This window comes from Juglans microcarpa x Juglans regia, chromosome 5S (genome assembly GCF_004785595.1).
Source record: "Juglans microcarpa x Juglans regia isolate MS1-56 chromosome 5S, Jm3101_v1.0, whole genome shotgun sequence".
Lineage (NCBI taxonomy): Eukaryota > Viridiplantae > Streptophyta > Magnoliopsida > Fagales > Juglandaceae > Juglans > Juglans microcarpa x Juglans regia.
In genome coordinates this window covers 13,886,722-13,904,658 of record NC_054603.1, presented here as the reverse complement: position 1 = coordinate 13,904,658, position 17,937 = coordinate 13,886,722, and positions in this window count along the sequence as shown.

The following is a 17,937-nucleotide window of genomic DNA, read 5'->3' as shown; positions in this document are numbered from 1 at the left end:
TAGTGGGATGTCAGGTGACGTGACAAGGTCATGGTGTAGCTTGGGTATAGTCTCGAGCTATATGACGTGACATAAGGCGTAATGGTGAATGGAGACTTGTCATGTTAAGTGTTGGGATGAACTGTCAAAAGGGACGGATAGCATGAAGAGTCATGCTAGCCGGGTTAAGAGAATGTTGGCATCGGAGTATGACCCTTGTCCCTTCGAGCAGGTGATCAATATGTTATATGTTGATCTCAGGTGATAAAGGGGTAAGGTACATGTGTAATCTGGTTAGACACATGTGCCGGACGGATTTACCATATGTAATGAGTAATGAGTAATCTGTCCCGAGGATAGTTACACAATGCTTAAGCCTCAGAGTTGGCTTAGAGTCGTGTAGCTTATATGGATGGAAATGAGGATTTAGTATGGGCTAAGGTGCATGAAGGTAGTGACGGGTGTATTGTTAGGATTGAGATGCGTGATTCCATCGATCAGAATCATGCATTGAATACAGTTAGTAAGAAGAGTAAGACTAAGGTCTTAATGTCTTAATCCTAAGGTGAATCATCGGTTCACTTTAGTGGATAAGCACTCGAGGCAAGACCTTGAGTTGGAAGATGTGGTGACTGTAGTGGTCCTCGAAGGGTTTAACATAGTTAAGGGCACGTAAGTGCACGAGATAGAAAGAGAGTGTTCTAAGTAAAGCGTAGTTCTATTTATAATTAAGTTGCTTATGTACTAGATAGAGAATGACGTTAAGGTTATGTATGCATGTAGGTTGCCAGCTGACACGTGCATGAATGGACTGCATGGTATGAAAGTAGCATGGAGTCCAGGTAAGTGTTACGTTCATGCTCTTCTAGAGTCTTCCAAAATATATAAAGAAATGAAATGAATTGCTTTTCCTCACGATGCCTTACGAAAAGACGCGAAAGATGTTTTACAAAAGAAAATGCTAAGTGTTCAATGGTATACGTATGTATGGCCCCTCCTTGGTATCCCTTTTTTATGCAACGAAAGTATTAATTGTACGCATGTGAATAGATGACTATACGATGTATCTGTTGCATGTATTTTCTGAGAAAATCCACGAACTGCACGAAAGGCATGAAGACGTACGCTTTTACGGCTCCTAGGAATTGACGCTCTCACTCGTGCCATGAGGTGATGCTCGGGGATGCCGTGAGAGACGACGTTCAAGGTGACGCTTATGAATGCCACGAAAGCCGACGTCTAAGCTCAAGTATGTTTTAAAAAGAAGTTTCCACGAACGAATTGTTAAACTGAAATGAACTGAACAAAAGAAAGACGTTTTCGGGCTTACGCCCCAAATGAAGTTTTCTCATGAAAAGAAATGTTTTCTCATGAAATGAACAGTTAAATGAAAGAAAGAACTGAATGAAAGCTCCAGCTCTCTAGAGCTGGCATGAACGAATGAAAAGCCATGAATGAATGAAAGCATGAAATGTATGAAGACACGTAACGGCCACATGAATGAAGGAAAGGGTACCAATGAATGGGCAGATTGCAATGCCGGGTAAGTAGTACTGGTAGTGCACCCAGTGCTGCCCCCTGACTGAAAAGGGATTCCCAACCCGTGGCCACGGGCGGAGTCCGGGTCAAAAGGAAGACTGCTAACTCTAACACACGGGGCGTAACAGTGTGTACTGGCCTATGAAAGTTATAAGAAAGAATGGATGTATGCATGTATGCATGTATGCATGTATGCACGTAACGTACGTATGCACGAACTTTTAAGAAATGAAGGCACTGACGGGGGAAACGTTTTACTGAAAGAAAACCCTGTCCAGTGATGTTTTCAAATGAACGCACATATACAAGAATGCACCTCATTCTTGCAGAAATGAAGGCACTGATGGGGGAAAGGTTTTACGAAAAGAAAGTCTATTTTCAAAGGAAAATCCCATCCAATGACGTTTTCAAAAGAACGCACGTATGTATGTAAGCATGCACGTATAGTATGTATCAATGATGAATGCATGAATGAAAACCTATATTGTTATATTTTAACTGTATGAAGTAAAACTTACGAGTCTTCGACTCATTTTAGTTTTTATGCATGTTCCTCCCCCCTTACAGGGACGGAATGAGAAGTACGCATCAAGACAGACATGGCCATGGGGAAGAGCACAGAAGTCTAGGCATGGGTTTTAATTGTACGAGGAACCCTTTTATTGTAAGATTAATGTTTTCCGTTGTAAACTTCTTTTATTATAAAAACACTTTTTATTTTATAAACGTAGAGTCTTGCACCCTGGGAAGAAAGTAAAAAGTTTTAAATCGAACGGTAATTCCCGTCGTCCTTTATCAAAATATTTTATAAAAAGTCCCACCACAAGGACGGGCGTTACATATATACCTATAAAAATACTAACATAGAACAATAACTTAGATTAGTACTATAAAAATTTACAAGATTTAAAATCTAATTCAAAGTCTAAGCATGTTCTAGTCCAACAGCAAAATTATGTCCAACAAAAATAACCTTAAATGAAATCAACCATCAAGTAAAAGTTTCTAAAGTAATTTTTACAAACGAGAATTTGGTTCTCCCCATCAATATTAAACAACACAAAAAAAATCATTTAACTCCCCCTAGATTTCACAGTACAAAAAAGAAAAAAAAACAATTAATCTGCTCCCCAAAGGTCCTTTAACTCCCCATTCTTGTAACTAATCTGAAAAGGCTTAACTCTCCTTGTCATCAAAATCAGACTAATGCTGACTACCATGTGGGAATATGAGAATAAAACTCTTGAGAAAACCCTCCCACAACTATGAAGAACCTCAACTATACAGTGCAATGGGAGTAACTGATGAATGAACATGAATGCATGTAAAGAAATTGACAAATGCATGAGAAAATTTGGTTGAGACAAAAAATCAAACACTTGGTAGGCATAGCATGAAAACCGAAGTGTATAAAGCATTAGCTACCAAAAATCCCTCCTCAATACATGAACAAAAATAGACCTACTTCACATAATCTACTTCTTCACACCCCTACCATCAAAACCATCCAAGTCTCAAGTCTCAAATCAAGACAAATAAAAAATCCCCAAACTGGTGTTTGCCAAACCCTAGAACTTAGAAAGAAGAGGAGATTGTACTTACCGTGTAGCTCTCTCGTGTAGAGACAAGATAAACTTGATTGTAGAGACCTAATGGACCCTAAAGCTTGTGACTCTCGAAGAGTAGTAGCTGGCTAGGGCACAAATTGTGAAGAGCCGTGAGTGAGATAGGAGGAAGTATCGAGGGGGGGGGGGGTCAGTGTCAATAAAAAATGCTAAGTCACTTAGTGGCTTAACGTGCCACACACCTAAGCCTAAGGCTCAGAGTTCCACTAGGACTTAAACACTCAAACCAAAAACACTCCTACTGAAACACACCTTCCAGACCCATGTGCACAAAAATGCATAAAATTGCCCATATATATATGTGCATGCTTATCAGGACTCAATATACATATATATATAGATAAACTAGTACTAACTTGGTACAAAATTAATGGCCATATACCCAAAAAATTTGACCCACACAGTTTTGCAATGAGCAGTGAAAAAAAGTTTTAAGCAACTTAATTCTTTTGAAGCCAACTCACTTGCCTAAATATACCAAGTGTCCAAGCACAATGTTTCAATCACACAACCAACATTGAAAGAGGTTCATACTCTCTTATTTGAAATAAAGAGCCAAAAAAATATGTGATGACACACCACAAATTCATCATGGCCAAAGTCTATGTGGGTGTGTGAGTGAGGCAACTTACTACCACCATAAGATATTTAAATATTTAAATATATATTTTTATTTTGCCTTTTTTTATTTCTTTTTCTTACACATAGATATTTCCAAATAGGTTATCTTTGACCACAAAAGCAAAACTTTATGCTAGGGCGTAGATACTTAAAAGAGTATCTCCTCCGAACACAAGGTTGCACAACCCTTGATATATCCATTTTATTGCTCATCCTTTTCTGCAATGAACAAAGCAATAATTTTTTCTATAAGGACTTAAGGGACAAGATCCGTCTAAGGTGTTTGTTTTTTTTTTTTTTTTTTTTTTTTGTAATGAAGAAATACCGACTTTTTCTATATGGATCAAACCTTTATATCTGACAAGAAGGGAACTCTTGACTTTTAGTATTAGGTTCAACTAGTATTAGTTAATTTAAGGTTAGGACTCCCCCTTTGGATAACATCTATGAGACTTTATGGAATGAACAAAATGTGGAAAATAAGTTTCTCATGGTGCACTAACGGTTAACTTTGCAAAAATGAGACATGTGGTCTACACTTAGATTGTAGACTACAAAAAGAATAGAGAGATGTTCCAACACCAAGTATGGGAAGGGTGAGAGTCCGAGTACTCTTGATTTGGCTAGGCAAAAATGATCTCTTTCTTTTCATTTTTTATTTTTTAGTCTATATGACAAACCAGAAAAATAGAAGACAACTCAAACAAACCAAACAAAAGCAGAAAAAATAGAAGACAACTAAACTAAACCAAACAAAAAGAGATGCAAACTAATAAAAGAATGTAAAATGCATGTCCTAAACTATTGATATGCAAGGAATGCAAGACCATGCAAGTGGTCCTATCAATTGACATCAAACGGCATCTTTTTTTACCACCCATTTTGCGTTAGATTTTGAGGCAAGCTTTACATCATCACAACTTTTTGTGGTTTTATCCTTGTTGCCAAGACAAAATTCAGATAATTCACATACCTTGGCACCTATGGTGTTTATTTGTTGGCTTAACTCTTGGACTTGGTTTCCAAGTGTCTTTACCTTTTTCTTTGATTTTCTTTCACCTCCATTTTTATGCACTTTACTCAAATTAAAGCATTATGGCCTTATATGACATGAAATACCACAATAATGACAAATAAGTACTAGCTTATTTCCAAATTTACCTCGGTTCAGCTTCTTTGATGTTGATCTTTGATATGGCTTTTCACGATGATTTCCCTTTGAAATGACTTATTTTGGAGCATGCACAACTTGACTTCCTTTGACAAAGAAGATACTCTTATAGGTAGTGGCAGCGGATGATGAGTCTTGAGTATCTTTGTCTAGTGTATCATTGTCTAGTGTATCATTTTGAGTCTTCAATCTCAAGATCTCAACTTCAGAAATTTTCAGTACCTCCAAAAGATTATTCTTTTCATTCTCCAATGCTATGAGTTTGTTGTACAACTTTTTGTTAAGATTTTTCAGCTTGACAACTTCTTCACATAAATCATTATACACCTCTTGTATGCTTAGTATGAGGCATTGTTTTCAGGATTGGCGATAACCAGGTCTTTGGGTACCGCGGAGGTTGAAGTGCGAGCTGACTCATAGGTGGTGGTCTATCAAGGGCGAGGGGAATTCGTAGTGAAGAGCAAAAAATTGAAGAAATACCTAGTGCTAGTAGAAGTCGAGCACTCTCACTTCAAGTACTTCTAGATCCAGTAAGTGTCAAGGGCAGAAAATCAGAAAGCATACAAGTTTGCATTTGTGGCATCTGGGCAAGAAGACTCCCCCCCTACTGGAAAAAACTATGACTTGAACCATCGAAGTACCCACCGTGGGGATTGAAGTGGTAGAGATACAACCAGGGGCCCCAGAGTGGGCAATGGACATCGTCAAATACTTGGACGCCAACGAGGTACTCAATGATAGACAAGAAGCCAAAAAGATCAGGAACCGAGTGGCACACTACACTCTGATCTAGGGAGTCCTGTATCGAAATGGATATTCGATGCCTCTCTTGAGGTGCATCTTGCCTGAAGAAGCCCAATATGTGTTAGTAGAAATACACGAAGGGATCTGCGACAACCACTCGACTGGAAATGTGTTAGCAGGAAAAGTGATGAAGGCGGGGTACTCCTTGCCCCGTGCCTTGCCAGATGCCGAGGAGTATGAGTGAAAATATCAGAAGTGTCAAGAGTACTCCAAGGTGCTCTACTACCCACCAGAAGAACTGACGTCCATTACCTCACCATGGCCTTTCTTCCAGTGGGGGAATTAACCTGGTAGGCTCCCTCACCTTGGGCAAGGGAGGAGTAAAATTTGTGGTAGTGTCCGTAGACTACTTCACCAAATGGATCGAGGCAGAGGTAGTAGCCACAATCACGGACATCACGTGCTTCCTTTGGAAGGTAGTGGTCTGAAGGTTCAGCATTTCGAGCACTATCATATTGGACAACGGGAGACAGTTCAACTCCAACCACTACTGTAGTTGGTGCCGAGAGCTGGGGATTGAGTTCTGATACTTATCCCCGAGCCATCCTTAGTCTATTAGACAAGTGGAGGCAACCAACAAAACGTTAATGAGAGTGCTAAAAAAAGACTCGACGACAGGAAGGGCGCTTGGGCAGAGGAACTCCCCAAGGTCTTGTGGGCATACCAGGTCACAATTTGGACTCTGACAGGGGAAAGCCCCTTCACCCTCACTTACGGTCACGAGGTTGTGCCGCCGGTAGAAACTGGGATCCCCACCTACAGGATGCAACACTTCGAATAAGACTCCCAAGATAGGCGATTAGAAGAGCAATTTGATTTGCTAGAAGAAGTCAGGTTGGAAGCAGAAACAAGAACCACCATCAACGAGAGAAAGGCAAAGCGTTGCTTCAACAAACGAGTGTGTCCGAGGACATTCAAAGTTGGGGACCTCGTACTCAAAGAAACAGGGACAACCACACTAGAAAAGGGAAAGCTGGGCCTTAATGGGAAGGTCCATACGTGGTCGCTGCCAACAACTGCCCACATTCCTAAAGGCTCCGAGACTCACAAGGAAATGAGTGTCGCAACCCAGGAATGCCGAGCACCTAAGGAAGTCTTATTGCTAGATTAACTTAACACTGATAAATTTACATTTTATGTTGGCACTACGAATCCTAATGAGAAAGGTGTTGTTTTTCAATGTTGCTTTTTTGGAACTTAAGGCGTCTCACCTATCTCGGCTTGTCACTTCATCAAAATAGTCTACACCAGCGTACTCTTCGTCAACGAAATCTCCATCAATTACTTACCTCCCAGTGAGGCACCAAAGGGATGAGTTATGCCAAATGTTGCTTTATCCCTCTCGTGAAGGAGTGCGGGTCATCCTTCGACTACCCGACAATTTACCTTCCTCGTGAGCGTCAACAGGTGGGAGTGGGTCCAATCACAAACTACCTGAATAGTCTACCTGCCAGAGGGACCAAAAGTTACTGGTTGAGCCAAAGGCAGCCTTGTCCCTCCTTGGACGGAGAGCTGGTCTAGCCCCACGGCTCTGCCCGGAAACTTACCCTGATATCTGCCACGACGAAGTGTGGGCTTAGCACCAGCCTGACCCAAATTACCCTTCTTACGATGTCAACGGCCGGGAGTGGGTCTATTTCCAAACTGCCTGAATAACCTACCTCCCCGCAAAGGATAACAGGTGAGCAAGAGGCTCAACCTCCTTGCCTGGGAGAGTGGGACTAGCACCCCCGCACCCTGGTTGCCCTAAAGCTTACCCCGACCCCTATCACTGTGAAGCAGCGGACCATGCACCTTGCTGTCCAAACTTACCTCCCTCGCAGGGTACCAAAGGGATGAGTACACCAAAGGAGGGCGGGTCAGTCCTCAACTGCCCGAAGATGAAGTCTTAACTTCCTCTTGAGCATCAACAGGTGGGAGCGGGTCTACTGACAAACTGCCTGAACAATGTACCTCCTGCGAGACCAAAGGGATGAGTACACCAAAGGCTGCCCTACCCTTCCCTCAATGGAGTGTCGATCCAGCCCCCTGGCAGCCTAAAGGCTTACTCTGACCTCCGCTGTGACAAAGTGTGGGCTTAGCGCCAGCCTAACACAAAATCGTACATTTCCCTATGATGTCAACGGGCGGGAGCAAGTCCAGTCCCAAATTGCCCAAACAACCTACCTCCCCTCAAAGGACAACAGGTGAGCTAATGGCTCAACCTCCTCACTCGGGAGAGCAAGGCCAGTACCTCGATGGCCTGAAAGCTTACCCCAACCCCCTCGCAGCAAAAGAGCGGGCATCCACCTTACTATCTGAACTTACCTCTTTGGGAAACTAAAGGGGGTGGGTTTGGTTTGAGGCATCTTGACCCCTCCCCGGTAGAGTGCAGGTAGTTCTTAGCTACCCGACGCACTTACGTTCCTCATGAGTGTCAATAGGCAGAAGTGGGTTCAATTACATATTGCCCGAACAACCTACCTCCTTCCATGGCCAAAAGGGCGAGTTTTGCAAAAGGCCACCTTGTCCCTCACACGAGGGAGTGCAGGACCAACCCCTCGGCTTCCCAAATAACTTACCCCGACCACCATTGTGATGAAGAGTGGGCTCAACACTAGCCTGACTCAAATCTTACCCTCCCTGCGATGTCAATATGTGGGAGTGGGTCTAGTCCCAAACTACCCGAATAGCCTACCTCCCCACGGGGCTACAAGGGAAAGTTGCGCCAAAGGCCACCTCGTCCCTCCCACGAAGGAGAGCGGGTCAAGCCTCTAGGCTGCTCGAAACTCTACCCCGACGCCCATCGTGGTGAAGAGCAGATTGGCTTCCTTGCCAACTGAAAGAATTTACCTCCTCGAGGGACTAAATGGGTGGTTTTGGCTTGAGGCATCCGAACCTCCCCCTCAACGGAGTGTGGGTCGGGTCCTTTGACCACCCAACATTGCACCAAGGATATGGGCACCAATAGCATGGCATAAAGCGGCAAGTACATCGCATCACCATCCAGATGACCCAGGTTTGCAAAGTCTCACCCCCGTGAAGCTGAAAATGAAAACTGTGCTGACTTGTTTATCTTCCAGCTAAATACCAAACTATGCGGCTGTACTATAAATTGAGAAGGCCATGAAGAGGGGATAGCCTAAGGCTTCCCGACCTCCCTCTATGCCAACGACAATGGGTAAAGGCCAACAAACCCTAACAATTACTATTCTCTCCTTTTCAGCAAAACTAAAGAAAATGGCATGAGCAAAGAATTAACAAATGGTGAGATTATCATAGGCGGACTTGGCGCAAGTAGGGTGGGGCTAAAGCACCAGACCCCGGCCCGTTCCCCAACAAAGCGCAAGTCCCTTAACACTTATGTCGAGCTCCCTAAGCCAACTAGGGAGAAAAGGAAGGAAAAGGAACCCCAGAAGCGAACGACCGTAGGAGACAACAGGAAGCGACAAGGTGAAAGTCAAATTTTATTGATAATTAAATATATACAAAGCAGAAGCAGGTAGTACGAATATCGGCCTTACAAGGAAAAGACAAGCCACAAGCTTACAAAGAGCAGAAAGCAACATGTTACAATAGAAAGCCACAAGCCCATAAGCTTACAAAAAGCAGATTGAAACAAGTTACAATAGAAAGCCACAAGGCCATGCACATGGTGGAAGTGGCAAATAGGGATGCAGTACCGTCGACCGCGGCCTAAGCATATCTTTTTCTGGTGGAAGTGGCAAACTAAGATCTCTATCATTACAACATGACAATAATGCCCGATGTTACCTCTAAAGAAAATCAATTTGGATGTAGTGAGGCAATTAATTGAGTCATATCATGAGTCACATTGGGGAAGGCGAAGGCCCACTTCTGATGGCAAGAAGAGCCTGGGGGTCATGGTGACAACGAAGATAGCACCAAGAATCAAAACATCTCAGAGTTGATTTCTATGTTGAGAACCGTTTACCAGATGAAGGATAGGCCAATGGGGCTCTGACAACAATAGTACAAAAGAGAAAGATCAGTTGATGAAGTCGGTCTATAACAGTTGAGCAAAGTGGTTGGTCAACGGGCGAGGTTGCCTCCTGCAAGATTGTCCGCAAGGGCACTTGGGATTAGTTCCCTCCCGATGGCAGCATCACGTCTCACAGTCGTCGGGTCTAGGGGGACTCTCATATACTTAGAGCCCTCAGATTGCCTCAAGGGTTCAAAAGAACATGAGTCTTGATCCTGTCTAGGCCCTCCTAGTAACCAAAGCGGCAATCGTCATCACAGATAGTGCGAACAAATTATAACTACTCTCGCAAGCCCAGGATGGTAGGATCATGAGCCGCCATCGTGCGCCTGGCTTCAGCCTAATCGGTCTCCAAGTTTCTTGCCTGCTTTCTTTCATCCACGATGGTCTTTCTCTTGTCTTCCAAAGACTTGTAGATATTCTCAAGCTTCTCTATCAACCATCTATATGACTAGGCATCAGAGTCTTGTTGCTTGATCAACTTTGAGTTGTCGGCTTGGAGCAGCTCAAGCTCCTGTTGGCAATGGTCGAGTGACTCATGTAGGCCATCCCTCTCCTCGGAGGCTAGCGCCGCCTCAAGGCGAAAAAGGTCAGCTTCATCTGGTGACCTCACCAAATCCGATTTGAGCTGGCGGATCCTCTCTCGCATTGGCCGTTGTCGAAGGTGCACTTTGACGAGGTCCACCTTGACCTCCTCCTTCATGTTCCGCTCCTCCTTCTTGCAATGCCAGGCTAGCTGAGTAAAGAGACAAAGCTCCCTATTCTCGCCCACCACCTCCTATCGGCCGTCCATAATGAACGGTGCCAGACACTCCATACCCTATCATAAAATTTTCAAGTTAGTGTCAAAATGAAAGCAGACCAACAAAGTGCACAGAGAGGTTGCAAGTAAGTAACTATCCTCAGAAAAGAACCTCTTACGCCTACTGTCCACCTCACAAATGCCTTCAGAATTGCCCTTGGGGGCCACTGACTGAAAGTCTGCTAGGATCACATCGACAGCTTGCACATCTACACCAAGGACAGGAGGACCACCCTTAGCCCCAATTGCAGCAGCCACCTTAGCACGAGCTACCATCGGCGCCGAGGTCTTGCAACCCACTCTAGTCCTAGCCTCAACTCCAGCCTTCAAAGATAGGGCATGATGGTGTCAGTAAAGGCAACAGAGCCCCAATGGTAGCACTGACTGTCAGAGCTTTAGTGACCTTCACGGACACCGTTGCCACCTCTACCTCGAGTACATACGCAAAGACTCCATTGGCCCAAGCAACGGCCCCCACTACCTCACCACAAGCTGAGACAACTTCAAGGAATCCCCCCTCCTTGGGTAGGACGCTCCTTGGGCAGGGACAAAGGGACCTGCTGGAGGTCGACGATGAGAGACGAGGGTGTGGAAATAGCCTTCAGATTAGTCTAAAAGCCCGTGGCCCCTACATGGCCTAGCGGGGTTGTGGAAACAGCCTCCGGATTAGTCTTGGGGGCTAGTTGTGCGAACTGAGTGCTCAGAACAATGGCCCTAGCTTGCTGCAAAGCACAACGTGAGGAAGGTTCGTGATCACCATTACCTTCTTTGGTGGTGATGGCTCAGGCCAAATGACGAGCAGCGCCACAGAGGGACACCTTGGAGGATTGGGGACATCATCAAAATCGACCTGGGGAGGGGAAAACTATGTGGTCTCTTCCCTTTCCCTTCCACCCACAGGCTAGGGGGATGCCTGCAGAGCTGAGGAGTGACCTTCCTTATCGGGAAGGCCATGTCGGAACGTAAGTTGGCCAAAGGGGCCAAGTATCGGCGAAGGTGGTCCTCACCCAACAGACCCTCTGAAAAGAAGTTGTCCTGATGGGCACTCGCCCACGTACGAATGAATTTGCTGCTGAGTGCCTCCTCGGGGGGTGGGAGTAGGACAAAGGCTCATGTCGTCACCTACAATGCCCCATATGGCATGAACGGGGAAAGCGCAATGGACCGCAGGAAATTCCCATCCCTTGCCCGATAGAAAGAAGGAGTGGCGACCCCACCCCTTCACTCTGTTATACCGTGGCTCCAGCCGAACCAATGCTTGGATCAGCTTGAAGTTGCAGGTGTTGCCGCACTGCCTCAAGAGATTGTGAGTGAGGAGGAACTCATACACCATAAGGTCTGGACAATCTGCCCCCGCCTCCTCCAACGCTTGATGCCAGAGGGCACAACACGACACAAGAATCCTCCACCCGTTTGGATAGAGCTGGGCAGGCACCAGATGAAGATGATCCAGCACTTCACGCACGGGGGGCAAAAAGGCAACTCAAGGCCGCTAGAGAACATGGCGGGGTACGCCACCACCTTGTTGGCAAAGCTCTCGAAATCTACAGCACCTTTGGTAAGGGAGGCATCTTGAGCTCCATTGCCTGAAGGATGCTATAACCCTCCTTCAGCGACTCCAACTCGCCAGGAGTCACCGCCGACTATGACAAAAAACCAGCATACACCTCTGGTTCGGAGCCACCCTGTTCCCTAGGAACATTAGTGGATTCGAAAGATTTAGCAGGCTTGGAAGGGCAAGAGGAACTGTCGGGGCCCTTTGATGGCATATGAGGAAGAATAAGGGCACAGAAAGACCAGGACACAGAGGAACATTTGGGAGAAAAAGGGGAAGAACGCAAGATATTCTGAAGAGAAGGGAATGGGCAAAGTAAAACCAAAATTGAGTGGGGGGAAGGCCTTATATAGACCAACGCAATGGTTGGTATCTCGAGGTAGCAGAAGCACACGTGCCCCACGAAGCCGACAAAATTGCATGGTTCCCACAGTGCGTATCGAATGATGTGACGTGGACCAGGGGAGGTGTCTGACACTATTAATGACGAGGGAACTGAAAAGACGCCATTGAATAAGGAGCTAATCGTCAAAAAATGTAGCCATAAAGACTGAAGGTGAACCTTTGTTAGATGTCATGGAATGATGAAAAGGCTATTCGAGCATGGTTGAAGTCTGAAGACACGACATGTGGACACTAAGGGAACTCGCGACCTCCCAGCCGCAATTGCGAAGAAATGGAAAACCGAGGATAATGGAAAAAATTCCCATCAGACTAGTTCGATAGGAATTGACAGGGTAACTCTAAGGGGATTTTCCCTTTCCGCCATAAGCCCACAAGGTCCCACGAAAGGCTAATGGGCTGTGAGACTCCTCGGCTAGGCCCGATCGAACCCAGGAGGTATCCCCGAATGGGGTTAGTGGGCCTTCACAAAAATACTCGGCCTAGGGGCCAAACTTACCCATGAAGCAATCTACATGTGAGGTAGACAAGCAACAGTGATTGATGGGACATGACGACCAATGCCTCCCTATCGTGCCCCACTCACAGGGACTTGTGACACTAGGCAGATAGAAAGTAAGGAGAGCCCTTTGATGAGGAGATAATAATGTATAATTAGGCATCGACCCTTGATTCATTGTTGACAAATGGTATAATGGATACTTGGATTGTAATGAAAACACATGTTGGTGATGTTCATTTCGAAAATATTGTTCAACAATTTAGTAGAGGATTTTCCGAGCACTTTTCTCTCGACATAGAAGGTGTTTGAAGGGATTTGGAAATCAAGACTTATTTGAAAAAAAACCCATGAAAAACAAATCCTCAGCTTAGTTGTTCGATCCTTTGCTTCTTAGACACCAAAAAAATTGCATAAAAAGTAATTTTCATTCATTGTTTTTTGTTTTTGATGCATTCTACAAATATCTCATGGAATCTGAATTGATACATTCGAATTGGCATGTCTTTCATTTGGTACATGACATTTCTTTGAACATATATAAATCTAGCTGAGTTCCCTTTTAGAATTTAGATTAGTTTAACACATTTAATTGTTTCACATCACACTTACAACATTTCCTAGAATTAAAAAGCATCCTCAATTAATTTTAGACTGGAGTATTTTTTGACCACCATAGTTCCTGTGAAATCGACCTTGGGACTTTCCCTTGAACCAACTTGATACCTTCTACACTTGGGAAGCAGATTTACTAATGAACCACCCTTGATCTTCTGACAGAGGGACATTGACAGGCTATCAAGGGCGCATGCAAAGTAAAGCAAATCAGGAAGCCACGCCGCATTAATGGCACCTCAGTCCGGACTATACGCCGCATTAATGGCACCGTCATAGAGGCCACGCCGCCATTAAAGGACACTGACAAAAGGAACGGTTGAAAGGACATGGGCCCCACGGGGACTGGCATGGCCTGTCCCCCCAGGCTCCTAATATCAATAGTAACCCCCAAGTACGAAGGAACTATCTCTGGACTCTCTCACTTTATTTATAAACTTCCAAAAGAAGATACAAACTTAGGCAACAGAGACTCCCCGGCCTCACCAAGGCCCCCCTCTCTTACTGTCTTCTTCCTGTGTGCAAATCTAGGCCCAGAAGACCCGATCTGCTGGAATTTGGCCCAAAGGCATACGAAACACGACGTTAACACTTAGCTTCTCAGCATTGACAATTTCCCAATGAAACTCTTCTCTGGATAATTACAAAACCCCTAGAACTCGATTTTCATACTCTTTACTTATCTAAAACACTTCTTAATAACTTTTAGATAAACTCAAAATAGTAATAGATAAAGTCAAATTATTTTAAATTCACCCAAAATATAAATCCCAACATAAGATGAAGTCTATCATCTTAATCATCTAGTCCTATTCAAACTTATCAATTTAGTCACCTAATCCTAACTAAACTCTTGCATCTATAAATCCAAATGGCAAAACCAAACACACACACCAAGATAAAAGCTTTTATTGTGCCACTATAAGTGACGATGGATGATTGGCGGCTGATCTGATTTCCAGTACTGGGATTTTTCTGATTACTCGGGGTGTTATTCTTTTGCACTCGCCCCTCATCGTCTCGCCTCTTCCGCGGTGGCTTTTTCTGATTGCCTATGGGATTTTTCTGATTCCTCGAGTTGTGATTGTTATGCACTTGTAGCCTAGGGGCCACTTGCTCCTCATCCTTCCTACTTTTCTGACTGCTACACCGTGAATGGGGAGGGTACATATCCTGAAACGGATAAGGCTGGCCCTGTCTTCTTGATTGACGCATTATTTGTTCTTCCTGAATCAACCAGCCAGGCCAGTTAGTCTCGAAACGCTCTGCATTAAGAGTGACGCACGGTGAGGGAGCTATAAGTTAGGATTAGCTAGCTAGCTAGGGACGGTCTTTGGACAAGATTTTGATCTTTGAAGTTTTTCGAAACTTCTGAGAAATTTTTCAAAGGCTGAATTTCTCTGAACAAAAATTGAATAGAAACGATATTCATTGGAGATTCATTAGAAAGATAACTTGCATGCGGAGAGAAAAATACAAACCAGTAAACAGAGAGATTTATAATATATATAGAGGGTAGTGGCCGACTGAAAAAAAGAGTAGTGATTGATGGGTTATCCGGGCCTCGACTGCGTTGAAGACGTACATCCAGCTACCAAAGTAATCCAACCTAAAAGAATAGATGAGTTTGTATCTGGTTTTAGTGGGTTTATATGAACCGGGATTTTTCCATATCAAATACAAAGTCAAGTAGAGCACATAAAACTAGTCATTTTTAAGACCAAGTCCACGCGGGCAGAGCATTGGCAATGGCCAAGTCTAAATTTTGACTAAAATTTGAGATTTTTAGAGAGGGTAATTCACGTTAAATTAGTTAATCTAAAGTCAAAATAATAATATAATATTATATTTTAATAATAATATTTTAATTCTTTTTTTTATATTTTGTAAATACATTTCATATATTAATTAATAATTTAATTTTTACTTAAAATTATTGTTTCCCAACCTGAATGGAGGATTATGGTGCTTACGAATTTGTTGGAAATAATTGTAGAGTAAAATAATAGTTTGGAGATTAACAGTAACTAGTCAAATTTTGATAAAGATATAGATTTACTATAGCTCAAAAGTGGAGCTTTGAATGTTTGTCTAGTCCAATGTAGTCCATTTTTAAACTAGCTAGCCAAATTTTGACTAGCCTAGGCCAATGCCAGTGCTAGAGACTTGGCATTGGACTCATCAAATGAATGTCATCTTCAATTTATGTTTAAAATCAGTGTATTGGATTCAGCATACAATAAAATCTTTAACTTTGAGCTACAATATATTTAAGTTTATCTCTAAATTTAAAAACTAACTGTTCACACTCTATAACTATTATTTTATTTATTTAAATTATTATTTTATAATTTTAAGTCACAATATATTTAAATTGAGAAATAATAATTTAAGTATCAAATGAGAACTACATTAAAGTCTCCGCCTCCCAAAATTGACTAAAATAAAATGAAAAACAAAATTACGATCGACGCGCAATGCCCAATGCATTGTAGCGGAAACTTCCAATGCTACGCGCATACTGAAACCCGAGTTTTCTCGGAACTGAGAAGAGTCTTCTAATCTATTTGGAATTAAAAACTTGATTTGTCTTTTTCTTAAATGAGCTGGACGCATTACTAGGCCTAACAATACGTGTTCCAGTGTTTGGTCCGAGTGATGTTAATTCAGATTCCAATCGTAAATGACAGCTCAATCATAACTAGATTTATTTAATTAAACATATCAGCCTGTTAGCACTAATTATCCTTTTAATCTCTTGTTGGGGTCACAGCGTTATGGTGAGAATAACCGTCCTCTAAATGCCATGTTGTGCCGAAGTTGAAATTGTGTCAAGTCGAGTTATAAGGACGTTGTATATATACGAAGGAAAAATAAGAATCAAATATGGTGAATTTCTGTTAGGGTATTGGTCTCACGGGATGTTAATCAAAGGGATGTAAAAGTGTTAATTTAAACATTTGCACAAGGATTCTCATTTATAACAGTGGGGAGCACATTGTTATTGTGCGGTCACCCCATACATTTTTATCTTCCACTTGAATACACTAAAACAGTAACGAATATAGTCGAACATGTTTACCTTGGTACCAATGAGAAGTTTACCATATGTCAACGACTCTCACCTATATCACTTGCAGTCAGATTATGACAAGGCGCTACATGGGTATACTTTTGTCATTTCATTATCTAACCGTACCCTTTATCATGCCCTCCCATTGATAACAAATTAGAGCGACTTCATTTCACTATATATTTAATGAACAACAGCAATTATCTGTGGCTAGCAAAACGACTGGCTACAATTTACGACTTTAGGCGAATACCTAAATCATACATGTAATGCCCTGATCTCGCAGGGGTTGAAGAGTTACTCATTGTCACTTAAACTCACATTCTAACAACATATTCATAGAATCCAAAATCCCAATATCATATAAAACATTTTGCTTCAGACTAGTTTCCTCAATATAATCAACCTACCAAAAAATATCAAGTCATCAGAACACAACAAGATTTCTTAACAAAAAGGCTAATACTCAAAGAAACCTCTTATACTTAATCCACTATGATTAAAAATCATCTCATCTATACTCCATAATCTTAATCCTCAGCTGACATATCCAAATCATCTGAAAAATATTGTGTAGATAATGGGTGAGTTATCAACAACTCAGTAAGTAGAGAGCATATATCAGTATTTAAAAATGAGCATTTACAAAGTTTAGAATGCAGAACAAAACATTTATTTATTTTTAGCATGCAGAATTAGAATATTTGCTTTCAGAATGCAGAAACAAAACTTGTTACAAAACATTAGAACGAAACTTTCAGAAAACTTTCTTATACAAAAATCTTTCGGCATATCATAAACTGAGACACCATCTTCATATCATTACATGTAAATAAAAAATCTGGAAACATCATATGTAAATATTAAAGCCATTGGAGCATGCTTTCACTACAAAAGATTCAAGCCTAATCAAAATAGAATATGTTTTTAACTTTCCAGTTTTCAACTTTTTAGATCTTAGTAAAAGTCTCATAAGAAATCAAACCAAGATCTTGCCATCAACTTGGTCAAAATATCAAAATATCACTCATTAACCAGACTATCGGCCAGAATAAACTCTTCATGATTAAACCAACTTTTCACCAATCCAATGACCATGAAATTTAACACAAAATAGTATAATAAATGTTACTAATAGCTATATGGTAACTATATATAATACTTATACTATACTAGCTATATAATCATGTTGACTATATATATAGTACTTATTAATATATAGTAATTATATAAAAGCATAGGAACTATATATACCTATATACTTAGTGTT